This window comes from Mastomys coucha, unplaced genomic scaffold (assembly GCF_008632895.1).
Source record: "Mastomys coucha isolate ucsf_1 unplaced genomic scaffold, UCSF_Mcou_1 pScaffold6, whole genome shotgun sequence".
NCBI lineage: Eukaryota > Metazoa > Chordata > Mammalia > Rodentia > Muridae > Mastomys > Mastomys coucha.
In genome coordinates this window covers 15,198,564-15,213,738 of record NW_022196912.1, presented here as the reverse complement: position 1 = coordinate 15,213,738, position 15,175 = coordinate 15,198,564, and positions in this window count along the sequence as shown.

Here is a 15,175-nt window from a genome sequence, read left to right as displayed (position 1 = left end):
GCTCACAGCCAACCATTGGACTGAGTACAGGGTCCCCAGTGAAGGAGTTAGAGAAAGGACCCAAGGAGTTGAAGGTTTTGCAGTCCCTTAGGACGAACAACAATATGACTAACTAGCACCCTCAGAACTCCCACCAACCAAAGAGTACACATGGTGGGACTCATGGCTCCAGCAGCATATGTAGCAGAGGATGGCCTAGTCGGTCATCAATGGGAGGAGAGGTCCTTGGCCCTGTGAAGGTTCTATGCCCCAGTGTAGGGGAATGCCAGGGCCAGTAAGCAGGAGAGGGTGGGGTGGCTAGCAGGGGGAGGGCGGAGGGAACAGGGGTTTGTTGTTGTTGTTGTTGTTGTTGTTTTGTTTGTTTGGAGGGAAAACTTGGAAAGGAGAAATCATATGACATGTAAATAAAGAAAATGTCTAATAAAAAATAAAAAAAAGAAATGCAGATTTTGATTCAGTAGCTGTAAAGAGAATTAAGGCTTCTTCTTCTTCTTCTTCTTTTTTTTTTTTTTTTTTTAAAAAAAAAAAAGCTCCCACACTGAGGTTACTAAGAAACTCCCTAAATTCAGGGTTCTATCTTACCTTTGGATAGTTGCCAGAACATGACAAACTTGATTCTCAACTCTGTTCCTGGTCTCGCTATTTTAAAATGTTGCTTGAATAGCCAGTGAGTTATATCTGAGTAACTGTTTTCTTTGGTTTTCCAGATAAGATCCTAATTTATAGCTATCCTGGCATAATTATTAAAAAATACCCCCATTACCTTCACTTTCAGAAAAGTCTCCATTTGGAGACAAATTATAAGGTTGTCTTTTCTAGACAAAGTTCAAGAAGTAATATGATTCAGTGCACAGAATGGAGTTTGTACATTCCAATTCCTGTGTAGGTTCAAATATAGGCTTCACTATTCTCCAACACTCATGACTCAGTTCTTTGATACATAAATCAGATGTGGTTTATTGTAAGGGCTTACAGAAGCTAGATATGAAGCTTTGGGCATGATAGTTTGCATACAGTAGAAACCAATTTATTTAGGCCTTCTCTCTAACAATTTTTTAAAAAGTGTGTGTGTGTATGTGTGTGTATGTGTGTATGCCCATCTGTCTGTAATTACAGATATCAGAAGAGGGAGTCAGATCCTCTGGATTGGTGTTACAGGAGCTTATGGCTGCTTGACATGGGTGCTGGGAACTGAATTCTAGTCCTTTGTGAGAGAAGCAACACTGCTGACCTATCTCTCCAGCCCCAATATTTTATTACTTCATTAATTTGTTTAGATAAGCACACATGCATGTGCTTATCTGTGTGGGTGCACTGCTGCTACAATGTGTGTGGAAGTCAAAGAAAAACTTGTGGGATTTGGCTCCCCCCTTCCGCTGTGTAGATCCTAGATGTTCAACGCTGGTGGTCAAGCTTGGCTCAGAAGTGTCTTTACCGCCTGAGCTAGTATATTACCCTTCCTTCTATCTCTTTACAGCTAATGAAGTGAACATCCAGACTTCTTCAGAATGATAAAAATAGAGAGAATCAGAAGCAACTGTAATATTAGAAAACATATATCTGCTATGCTTGCACTCCAGCTCAAGCCCCTTGAAGCTCATATGGAATTATCTATGACGCCAACAGCCCTTATGATTTCTGGGTTCTCATGTGCACTTTGACTATGTTAACAGAAGTGAGTTTTTAACTAAGGAAAGAAGGGAATTAACATTTGTTAAGTTCCAGCTGTGAAGAAATAGTTCCACATTAGAACAGAAAACTAACACAGTCAAAAGAAAGGTATAAACGGTTTAATCCAATTAAGAATTGATGAACAGATTTCTTAAGTGACCCTCATATCTGGTATTTAAAGAGATTTTGATATGACCTCTGAACAAGAAGAGGATATGGATAGGAACAAAAAATTTGGCCAGAGTTTAGCTGTGATAAAATCCTACTGAAACACATTAGAAAGTTATACAGATTTAATAAAATGTAATAAGAATTGTCTTTTAGAATACTCTCTAACTAGCTGTTAGGTTTGCTTGGGCAACTTCATTAAGTCCCCATTCTTTCAAAGCAGAAATTTGGGGATGCCATTGGGTATTATGACGTTTTATTTATTGAGAACCAAACTAAGCCTGTATGCATTAAAAGTTATTGTCTGAATTTCCAAAATAGTTTTATGGTGTGTTACTATTTTTTATTTATAGGTGAGGCAGTTGAGACAAAGTTTAGTTTCAAACAGGATCTTTTCAAAAAGAAAGCTCCAACTGAGATTCAAAGTCGATCTTTCCAACTTTCAGATCCTTCTTTTTAACCATTATTTATGGTTTCTATGTTAATTAATATTTTTCACGCTTCTTTAACAACATTTTATTATTGTATGTCTAATATGATTAAAGTTGGGAATTTTGCCCAGAAGTGCTGTTGTGTAAGAGATAGCCATCTACTGCTCTGATGTGGACTTAGTGCAAAAAGATGTGTTCATTTTTCCACTTTATTGAGGCATAATTATAAAAGTGTAACAAACGATATATACTTAGAGTACACAATTTTATTAGTTTTGACAAAGTTTGCACTCAGGAGAACACTGCCATTATCAAGCTGACCATTACGTCTCTGTCCCTAAATTCTCCTCCAGTTTCTTTGTGAATCTATTTCTCTCTCTGCCCAAGATCCATAGGCACTTTCTGGCCTGATTCCAATAACTCTAATTTTTAATTTTTAAATTACATTTGTGTGTGTATATACACATATGTACACACGTGTGTGTATAAGTATACCATAACATACATATGAAGTCAGTTATGCTGGGTCACTTCTCTCTCCCCAATATATGGGTCCCAGGGATTAAACCCAGGTAGGTCATCAAGCTTGACAGCAAGCATCTTTACCCACTGAGCCATTTTGTCAGTCATGATTTCTGTCACTTTATATTAGTGTCCATGCCTAATGATTTCACATAAATGGAGTCGAAGGCTATCTTCTTTTTGTCATATTCTCCTCACTCAACATAATTAGTTTGAGATACATTTGAAATTGAGCATTTAAAAAATTTTTTTAAACTCACTTTTCATCCCGACCACAGCCACTTCCCTCCTCTCCTCCCAGTCCTGCCCTTACAAATCCCTTCCGTGATTACGCTCCCCCCTTTTCCCTGAAAAGGGGAAGCTCCCTCTAGGGTACAACCCCACCTAGGACATTGAATTCCAGCAGGACTAGGCACATTCTGTCCTGCTGAGGCCCAACCAGGCAGTCCAGAGAAGGGAAGGGAACCTAAGGGCAGACAGAGACGGCCCCTACTCCTATTGTCAGGAGATTCACATGAAGGTCAAGCTACACATCTGCTACAAATGTGTAGGGGGCCCAGGTCCAGCCTCTGCATGCTCTCTGGTTGGCAGTTCAGTTTCTGTGAGCTCTCACGAGCCCAGGGGGTGTCTTTGACCCATTCGGCTTGCTCAATTCTATCTCCCACTCTTCTACTACTTTAAAGCTCCACCTGATGTTTGGCTGCAGGTCTCTGCATCTGCTTCCATCAGCTGCTGGATAAAGCCTCTCAGGAGACAGTTATGCTAGGCTCCTGTCTGCAAGTAGAGCGGAGTATCGTTAACAGTGTCAGGGGTTGCCTTTCTCCCATAGGATGGGTCTGAAGTTGGGCTAGTCATTGGTTGGCCATTCCCCCAGTCTGTACGCAATCTTTATCTCTGTGTATCCCTGTGTATCAGGCAGGACAAACTTTGGATTGAAGGTTTTGTGGGTGGTTGATGTCTCTCTCCCTCCACTAGAAGTCCTGCCTGGCTACAGGGGGTGGTAAGAATTTCAGTTAGGGTCACCCTCATAGACTCCCCATAACCTCCCCAAATCCAGGCCACTAGCTAGTCCCAGAGATTCCCTACCCGCCACTGATTTCCATTCTCATTCCCAGTCCTCTCTCACCCCCTCTCCCACCCACCTCCAGTGATTATTTTGTTTCTCCTTCTGAATAAGATTCATGCATCCTCCATTGCCTTGCCCTCCTCCTGCCTTATTACCCAGTATCTTTGGGTCTGTGGATTGTAGCATGGTTATTTTAGGCTTTGTGACTAATGTCTTCTTAGGCTTTGTGGCTAATGTCCACTTCTAAGTAAGTACATACCAATGTCTTTCTGGCTTTACTCAGGATGATATTCTCAAGTTCCATCCATTTGCCCACAAATTTAATGATATCTTTGTTTTTAAACAAAACAAATAGCTGAATAATATTCCATTGTGTAGATAGATGTACCACACTTTCTTTACCCATTCTTCAGTTGAGGGACATCTAGTTTGTTTCCAGTTTCTGGCCATTACAATTGGAGCTGCTATAAACATAGTTAAGTAAGTATCCCAGTGGCATGGTGAAGTATCTTCTGGGGATATGCCCAGAAGTGGTATAGCTGGGTCTTGACATAGAGCTATTCCCAGTTTCCTGAGAAACTGTCAAACTGATTTTCAGAGTGGTTGTTCAAGTTTGTACTCACAGCAGCAATGGAGGAGTGTTCCCCTTGCTTCACATCCTCTCCTACATGTGCTGTCACTTCTTATCTTAGCCATTCTCATGGGTATAACATGGAATCTCAGAAGAAGATTTCATGCTTGTAGCCAAGATTGGCCTAGGAAATGCTGTGCACCCCTGGCTGCACTCAAAGCCATTCTCTTGCCTTAGCAGCCTCCCAAGTGCTAGGATTATAGAAATGAGCCACCATACCTGGCTAGTGCTGAGAATTTTAGCATTATATGAATATTCCACAAGATTGCCAGCCATTTACCCGATGAAAGACATTTTAGTTTGGGACTAGTATAGATAAAACCCTGGACACTTGGATATAGTCTTACTTTAAGCCTGTTTTCAATTGCCTTTTGCAAACCCCAGGGATAGGACCAGCTAGGTCATATGGTACATATACATTGAACTTTTTTAAAATTATTATTTATTATTTTTTTTTGCACTCCAGATTTTGTTCCACACCCTCATGCACCCTCCAACTTCTTCACATCCCACACCTCCTCCCCACCCCTTGTCTCCACATGGATGTCCCCATTCCCCACCCCACCTGACCTCTAAACTCCCTGAGGCCTCCAATCTCTTGAGGGTTAGGTGCATCATCTCTGAATGAACACAGAACTGGAAGTCCTCTACTGTATGTGTGTTGGGGGCCTCATATCAGCTGGTGTATGCTGCCTCTTTGGTGGCCCAGTGTTTGAGAGATCTTGGGGATCCAGATTAATTGAGATTGCTGGTCCTCCTACATGGTCGCCCTCCTTCTCAGCTTCTTTCGGTCTTTCCCTAATTCAACAACAGGGGTCAGCAGCTTCTGTCCATTGGTTGGGTGTAACTATTTGCCTCTGACTCTTTCAGCTACTTGTTGGGTCTTCCAGAGTATGGTCATGCTACGTCCCTTTTTGTGAGCACTCCATAGCCTCAGTAATAGTGTCAGGCCTTGGGACCTCCCCTTGAGCTAGACCCCACTTTCGGCCTGTCTCTGGATCTTCTTCTCCTCAGGCTCCTCTCCATTTCCATCCCTGTAATTCTTTCAGACAGGAACAATTATGGGTCAGAATTGTGATTGTGGGATGCTGCCCCCTTCCTCGTTTGATGCCCTGTCTTCCTGCTGGAGGTGGGCTCTATAAGTTTCCTCTCCCTACTGTCGGGCATTTCATCTAAGGTCCCTCCCTTTGAGTCCTGGGAATCTCTTACTGCCCAGATCTCTGGTGCATTCTGGAGGGTCCCCCCAACCTCCTACCTCCTGAGGTTGAAGTTTGTCTGTTTCCATTCTTTCTGCTGGCCCTCAGGGCTTAAGTCCCTTTCCCTCACCCAATACCAGATCAGGCTTCCCTCCCCCCACCTCTCCCGCAAAGAAACTGTTTTCCAAACTGGCAAACTACTTTTTTGTGCATCTGCACCAATACTTGACATTGTTAGTTTGGAAATATATAAATGTATTGTCCAGTCTTGTCAAAGACTTTTCTACATTTAACGGGAGGGTCACATAGTTTCTGTCCTTGCATCTATGTGGTGCATTGATTTATGTATGTTGAGCCATCCCTGTGTCTCTGAGATGAAGTTGGTTTGGTCATGGTGGATGATCTTTTCGCCATGTTCTCAAATTCAGTTTATAGCGTTTAATTTAAAAAAAAAAAAAAAAAAAAAAAAAAAAAAAAAAAGCTTCTATGTTCACCAGAGATTGGCCTAGACTTTTCATTAGTTTATGGCTCATTATTTATCTGGATTTGGTAACAGGGTAATACTGACTTTGCAAGAAGAGCTTGGAAACATTTCTTTCTTTTTATCTTTCAGAATAATTTGAGTTTATGATTGAGGGGAAATAAAAAAGCCTGAAAACACACCTTAACTAATCACATAAACAGAAACAGTAGGTTCATCAGAGAGACATGACTTCCTCAAAACTAGTTTTCAAAAAACATTGGGTATATTGTTTTAAAGTTTTAAATAGCCCTCTGACTAACTAAGGGTTTGACACCTATGTCATTCCTGCCAACATCTTGATTGGAAGCTCCATGAAGACAGTGGACTTGATTCTCTGGACCCCGACTGTGATGTCTTCTAGTTAGCTTAGAAAGAATACAGCAAGAGATAATGGTTACTTCCTAAATAAATACAGTAATGCTGTGTTTAAGTAATTTGTATGTGACTGCTGACATCTGGGAATCTTAATTGCCTGCCTTCTGAACCCCCAATGATACTAGATATATTCCAATCAGCAGAGCTTACAGGAGTGAAAAAAAAGAAAGAAAGAAAGAAAGAAAACCATACAGGTGTCCAGATGTGGTTCAGTTCTCACAAGTCCTGAAACAAAATATTTTTTTATCCTCACAGGGATATTTTGTTGTGGGTGAGTAATAGCTAAACAATCAAACTAACAAAATGTTGCTTATAAACAATGTAGCTACCAGCTTTTCTTTTGCCAGGTTGAAAGCCATTGTAAATCAGGCTATAGAAAAGATTCCATAGAGACATTGAATGGCACACACAAACAGGTCTCTACAGGACTGAGACAGGAAGAGAGCACTGCTATGTATCATGGCTCAAATGACAAAGGTTCTTTGAGAGGCACACACGACTTGGGAGGTCAGCAGAGCAGGCTGGCATCTTGGCTGGCACCCGAAGGTGATTATTAATAAGGCACAGCACATCTGACTGCTCCAAGTTTTGCCTCCATTTTTTTTGTTTGTTTTAAGACAATGAGATTAAAAATCAAACAAACGGGATGAACAGAGAAAAAGAAAAACAAAAGAAGTGTAAAGGCTGCCTGTCCTGTTGACCACCCCATTGGCTTGTTCTTAAGATGTTCTTTTAATACACCACATACAGGAGTATGTTTTTGGAACCATCTGAAAAATGTGGGATAGAAAATTTATGTGGAAATAGAAATTTCCAGTAAGACTTGAACCAGGTTTGAGATATGGTAAGTTTAACTGACAGCTCTGAAGCAGAAAGTGGAAACTTTAAGTCCCCAGTCCTCCCTACAAGTGGAGATTGTCAAATAAATATGTTTGGGAAGATGGAGAGTAAATGTGAACAGATGGTCATTTCTAGCTGAGATATTAAGTCACAGCGTTTGCATTTAACTAAACGCTCTGCCTGCTGCAAGCTGTGGGTGTGATGGAGGATACTCATTGGCAACATCTATTCTGTCAAAGCTAACTGATTGCTTTAGAGTCCTTAGATGTTCTTTAGGACCAGGGAAGTATTAGAAACAATTGTATCACTGTGCTCTTCCATGCCAGCATCATACACTGCAGCTTTGTGGATGAACACTGTCTTCCAGACGGAAATATTTCATTTCTACCGAACAATACTGCTCTATAGTGAAGAGGGAATGGGACCCTGGTTCCACTTACTGCATTGCCTTTGGTAAACTTTGTGACCTGGGGCAAGTCCCTGGAACTCTCTGAGAACCACTCTCCTCATCTTAAAAGCAAAACAGGATTGCATTTAATATCCAATTAGTTATTTTTTAAGACATTGACTACTTGGGAAAGCAGTAGCACATGGAACCAAAAGCCTTGTTGGTCTCATTAGGTCAGAGGGCAGGTCTGGGCTGTTGTGCTGGAGCTGGTATACCATGGAACTTCTTTGTCTTCCAGGCAGGGCACATACTTCAGCATGTATTCTTTTCCTTCATGTACTTTCTACTTCAGGTTTTATGGCTCAAGGATTTGAGGGGGTGGTGTATGAGACAACTACCTTAGAGCTGAATTCCTAACAAAGACTATCACAGAGGTGAGTGAGTGTCACTGAGGTGTGCCAGAAAGGCCATTAAAGACAATAGACATTACACACAGGACACCAACCACCGCTCAAGCCCATGTGAAGAAGGTGAAGGACAGTTGGAAATGGAGATTTGAATGTTTATAGCATGTGTTTATTACTATATTCTTATGGCATGTGCACACACACACACACCACACACATACACAGACACACACACACACACACATACACACACACACACCTTAGAAATGGAAGGTATTGCAAGGGGAAATTGACAGCAAATATAATATTTAATGAGATTCATTACCCATGGAACTCACAGAAGTAGGGACAGACAACCATATGCACTACAGTAAAAGCTTTACTGTTCAGGAGCAAACGTCCATCCATCAGAAATGGTAACAGATGTATTTTTCATTGGAGAGGAGGAAGATCCTTTCTTCACAAGCCCAGTGTTTTGTCAAACATATAAATCATGCCGGAACAAACTATTTAAGGTCATTATTTCTCCAGTGCCTATGACATTACCGTGAAGTCCATATTCTTTACAATGATGTTTTAATTAATGGGCACTCTTGACCACAGAGGCCAGTAGAGGTGGCCTGAGAGAGCAGGCTCTGGAGATGACAATACGACTTGGTTCATGTTCTCTTACTTTACTAGGGAAGGTAAAGGCTCTGAGGAAAGAGCTCCTTATTGTTGGCTACTGGACCCTGTTGCCTCGACTCTTTGGATAGTCTTGCCTAAGCTTGCATAAAGGGCTACAGTTCTGCCTCAAGTAGTGTTTCTTATGGTTTTAATTATGCCCATGTTTATCAGATCCGTGGCCAGTGCCCAAAATGGAATGAGGGAGAGAGACTTTTCCAGCTAGCATTTTCTCCCCTCATAATCAACGTTAGAATCCTGCTCAGCTTGTACACAATCCATCTGAATAATGAATGAGCTGACAACTTAGAAACCCTCTGAGTTTACTTTAGAAAAGGACTTTCCTATCCCACACTCTTCTCTGCATGGGGCTGCTCAGTCGCTTAGCTTATGGAACACAGGGCAAATGGGATGGAGTAGATGGTAATTGCTATTTGAAAATTCCAGGTCATTGAACAAACAAATGGAAATACTAAGCTTTTAGAATTTAGTTTCTACTAAGTATCTGTGTAAACCCTTTAGTGTAAGCATGTATCAGACACACCAGTATCTGGATATAGTATGGGAACAGAATTAAAAGTCTCACCAATTAAAAAATTACTTACATGACATACATTTGCATAGGTATCTCAAGATGTGTTCTGCTTGTGAGATTATCTTAAATAAACACATGTTATAATGAATAAAATCTAAACTAAAAATGCATTAAAAATTAACTTGAGCCATGTACGTGTCTATTCATCTTATCTAACTTAATAGTATTCTAAGCATCTAAGCCAAGGATCATGGGTAGGGTGGCTAGATAATCTGGTGGCCAAACTCTACATTGGAGGTAAAGAGTAAGACTGGGTCAACAGGTACAGTTGCTGTTTTTTAACTCTCATATGTGTCACATGACTAGTTCTTTTACATCTGTCAGCTAGATTCCCCGAAGTCTTTTCTAATTAAGAAGTTCTCTACATGAAACCGATTGGAAATTCCTTACCCTCTCTAGCCCAGTGTAATAGGATGATCGTGATGACAGCCACAACTTGTGTCTTTTCCTCTTTTCCTGTTAAAATAATAGAACTCCCCAGCTTCTAGCCAGGTGTCACTCAAATAGAGATCATGTTTCTCAAATGGATTTGTAATTTGCTGTAGCTATGTGATTAAGTGTGAGATGATAGGGTGGGAGAGGAACAGAAGCTTGTTGCTCTCAGGTCTCTGCTCTGCTCTCCTCTCCTTTCGTCTTCTCCCCTCCCCTCCTCTCCCCTCCCCTCTCTTCTCCTCTCCTCTTCTCTTCTCTTTTTCCTTCTTTTCCTCCCTCTTCCTTCCTTCTTTCCTTCCTTTCCTTCTTTCTCTCCTTCCTTCCTTCCTTCCTTATTCACTTTACATCCCACTCACTGCCCCCTTCCTGGCCACCCTTACCCACCATCCTTCCCCCATTCCCCCTTCTCCTCTGAGCAGATGGGGGCCCCTTTGTGTATCCCCCTGCCCCAGCACTTCAAGTGAGGCCAGACAAGGCAGCCCAGCTAGTAGACCATATATCCCACGTACAGGCAACAGCTTTTGGGATAGCCCCTGTTCCAGTTGTTCAGGTCAGGCTGCACATCTGCTACACATGAGGTCGTGGTTCAGCCCATGTGTGTTCTTTGGTTGGTGGTTCAGATTTGATTGCAGGTCTTCTTAAGAGAGGGCAACTTGTTCAGGACTTCTGTGTTCTTGCTGGCTAAACGCAGACACAGTGCTGATGCATTGCTCAGGCCATGTGTGTGAGGCCACTATCCTCTAGAATGAATAAGAAGTATGGAAGAGCATTGGTCCTGGGAGCCTTTTGTCGGTGGAGCTACCTTTACCTTGGGAACAGCAACGAACTGAATGCCTATTTTCTTAGAGTGCTATATTGCCCACTCTTGGGTTACTGACTTCACCCATACTCCCAACAATAGATGCTCTATCAGTCTCTGTATTTCATGTTCCTATAAGGTACCAGGTTCTTTATTTCTCCAGGATATTGTTTATTTTACCATTTAATTTTCTGAAGGTGTAAATCTTTTGTTAACACTTACATTCCCCAGTGGTTAGGATAGTGCCTACCTTCCACATAGTAAGTGCTCAATAAATAGTTGTGGATTTATGCTTTAATTTTTAAAAAAGTCTTAGTTAATTAGTTGTAGAAGTGCTCGTTAATGTATTGTTATAAGACAAAGGATAAGTTGACATTTTCCTATGAGGGAATGGCTGTGGTTTAAGTCACCGTTATCTATCTATCTATCTATCTATCTATCTATCTATCTATCTATCATCTATCTATCTATCTGTGTGTGTGCATGGTTGGTACTTTGATATATCAGATCTCTAGTAGTAAGAGGCCAAGGCCTAGGGTAATTTGGAAGTGGCCATTATTTAGCCCCTCTGTTGTTTCAAATAGGAGAGTTAGATGACTAGGAAGATGTGGGAAGAACGGGTGAGGGAGGGTAAGAAGAAAGAGTGGGTGGACATAAGTCTTGTTTTATCTAAGGTATAAGGATCACAGTGGGTGACTAGATTATCTAGTGGCAAAACTGTTTAGATTGGCAATGAATAGTTACACTGGCCAGCAGGTGCCATCTGGAAATGTCTTAGGCAGACCTTAGCCACATCCTAGTAAAGTACCAATTGACACAGAACACTTTCTTTCTTGAAAGCTAAGTACTATGCCTAAGAAAAATGGCATTCTTAATTATTTAATGTGTACCAAATTCACTAGGAAACACAGACGTTGCCTCTATAAGTATCTCAGGTGTTTTCCTGAGACACAGTAAGTTACTCAATGTGCCAGATCCCAGAATGTTTAACCTGTGGATTAGTTCTCCTTTGACTTGTTTATGGATATATAATAAAGATAGATAACTTAGAAGCAGTCAGTAGAAAAAGGAAAATTTGGTTAAGTCAAGATCAGAAAGGGCTTTGGAGCGGCAGAGGTTTTGGAGAAGGATTACTTTCAGCAGTGACCTAAAAGAAAAAGAACATGTTTTAATGTATCCATGAACTCCAAGAGGGTCATCCGTAAGTTCCCAGGAAAAACTATTTTTAGAGGATCACAGAAATGGACAAGATAGGAAGAGAATGAAGAAGTACGAGCAAGGGAAAAGATAAGGAAAGAATTTTCAAAAAGAAAGATGTAACTAGTTACAGACATCAAAACCGTAAGGGTCTGTTAAGCATTATGTTAGAGTCCACGGGACTTTGTGACTGGGTCCTTGGCAGGTTGTGGTTGGGTAACAGAGTGGTGCTATTCACTTGATCCTTCATGCCACGCACATTTAAAAGCCAGGGCCATCAGGTGATGAAAGGTCTGGAGAGGTGAATCCTTTTAAACAGTGTCAGTATCAATGTCCATACGTCAAGTGTACTCAAAGAATGCTCACATAGATTCTCCACTTGTTAGATCACAAAGAGTCACATAAATGAGGAACTTAGCCAAGAAGGATGTTTACAACTAAATCTGTTATCAGGGGAAAGCCACGGAGGCACAAGATACCATGGTAACGCTATTTACCCGTTGCGCATGCTCTTGGGAGCTTTGTGTTTTCTAAGGAGAGACACAGTCTCTGTCATAATGAAGCGGGACAGTCAGACTCCAGGGAGGGCAATGTTCATAAAGAGCCAAGATAGTTTATATCTGGGCTTTACCAGATAGTGAAACTCAGCAGCATGGATTTTAATTGTTGAGGAGAGCAATTAAGCAGATGAGAATTTACTGAACCTTGAATAACACAAGTGGGAGAAAATGAAGAAAGGCACTGGCAGTTTTTAGATGAGGAAAATCCGAATTGGTTTTCTGAGAAGCGATTCCTTTTAGTGTAGACTCCTGTTGACGTTGGGTCCTGCGTAAGAATACACGTGACGAAAGTGCTGATACCTGGGTCCATCCTCAGAGATCTTGATTTCGTATGATCAAGGAAAGGGGTAGAAAACTAAATTCTATTTTAAATAAGTTTGTTTCCCAGATGATTACTGTGCAAACCGTGAGTGGACCACACCTTCCAAAGCAACTTCCTGGAAGAACCTTGCCAATACCTTGGAGTCTCTAACGGGTCTGCGAAGATTCAAAGCAGGGTTTTGGAAGCAAACTGGCACGGGCTGCCAGGGGACAAGCTGCTGGCTTAGCTTTTCCATCCCTAATGAATAGAATCTGGAACTACAGTAGCTGGCATGCAAGTTAGCGCTATTTTAAACAAGACAAAACAATGTGCAGCTGGTAACTGCCACCTTGAACTACAAATTCAGCTTCAGTTTGTGTTCAATTTCTTGCAGATGTGGTGGAGGGGCGCAATAGCTCTTTCTAAAGCCAGTGGTGCTAATGTGGCAACAACCTGTTCTGAGGCTGATTTGACCATTATTTTCCCTTAAAGTTAGGATCGAGTCCGTCTACAGTCCCGACTAATGTTCAGTTGCCTCAGCATTTTGTCTAAGTGCATCACCTGTGAGTAGAACTGTCTGGGACCTAGACAGACTCTACATATTTTCAGTCTCTTCATGGGCAATTTCATAGCTGCCATTGTCTTAGAATTCCACCACACAGTACCTTTATCTTCATGACACATTAAAGATTACAGATTTATTTGGTCTTTGTGTGTGTGTGTGTGTGTGTGTGTGTGTGTGTGTGTGTGTGTGTATGTGCAAGTGAGTGAAAATTCCAGGGTCAAAGGGGTGGGGTCTTCCTGGAATTGGAGTTACAGGCAGTTGTAGGGCAACTGGCATAGGTATTGGGAGGTAAACTTGGGTCTTCTAGAAGAGCAATTTACACTCGTAACCACTGAACAATCTCTCCAGTCCCCTAATACTTATTATTTACTGTCATAGGCTAATGTAGAGATTCACAGAGAAAAGCAACCCCTTGTAATTCTGTATGGGTTCTTATCTTTGCCTGTCTTGCCTGGGAAGCTGCTGAATACAGCTATGAGCATGTTTGTGAGTTAGCAGAAAATAGGAAGATACAAAGAAATCATGGTTTTTGTTGCTGACACACAACTAGGACAGTGAAGGTAAAGACACCCATTATATGCAAGTGATCAGAGAATCCCTACTGATGACCCACAGGTACTGAGCACTTCTAGGTTCTAGGCCCCTGCTTTGGCTCATTTGGTTGCCAGGGTCGAGATCTGTAACTGTCTCCATTTGAAATGAAGATAATGCAGGGAAGGGGGATTTAATCACCTTACCTAGAACCTCAAAGCTTTATAGCAGTGGTTCTCAACCTTCCTAATGCTGTGACACTTTAATACCCGTCCTCATCATAAAATTGTTTCCATTGCTACATCCATCACAACTGCAATTTTGCTACTCCTATGAATCATAATATACGTTCTGGATATGCAGATAGTGTTAGGCGACCCATATGATCCCAAAGGGATCATAACCCATGGGCTGAGAACTGCTGCTATAAAGTGACAGAGTTGTATTTGAGCAGACAGGGCTTCATCACAAAACTTGTTCTAAATCCAACACCCCAACCTCGAAGCTTTGCTTTCTGAAACCAAATTTTCTAAGTATATGGGTAGATTAAAAACAAAACAAAACTAAGTGTGTATACTTATGATAATTGACATAGCAAAATAATTTATAATTTTCCTCTTAAAATGAAATTTTACTGTTTAATCAAAATAATTTATAAGAATGTTTATACAATAATCCACATAGATTGCAGTAAATTGAAGCAGATGCCAGGGACATAAGAATAAAGGTTTTTGGGGGAGGAACTTTCAGTGTGATAAGGATTAGAGCTGACACACTATACAGGGCATTTCTGGGCACTGAATAGGTTGGTACTCGTGGTGGGTATATCTGGGAGCAGCAGAAATTTTCTGTGGGAACAGATGGTAGTGGGAGTGGAGGAGCCACTGTGGCTGACCACTGGATTCAGGTTTCATCGATTTGGAAGGCTACATCAAAGACACAGGGCCCACTTGACAAGTGTGCCAGAAAGCCCATGAGCATCTAAAGATATGGTGTGTACTCCCTTCCTCTTTAAAGAAGTGTCCATCTACATTTCCAAAAAGTTTTAGCACATGTCTTAGACACAACTGTGAGGACCAGGGCTTGGTACTCAGCTCAGAAGTGAATGCGTAGAAAAGATAATGAAGGTACAGGAGGCATTCTGGAGAGCACACACAGAAATGCGCCTCAGATGAAAGGACAACTGTGGTGGCCATAGCAACCGGATGCCAAGGGCACCTCCACTTAAAATGTGGTCCTTGAGCTTGTGCCCACGTGTGAACCTTTGTTACACGGATGTGAAGAGATAATCAAAATTGAGTTTAGAGATTTTAA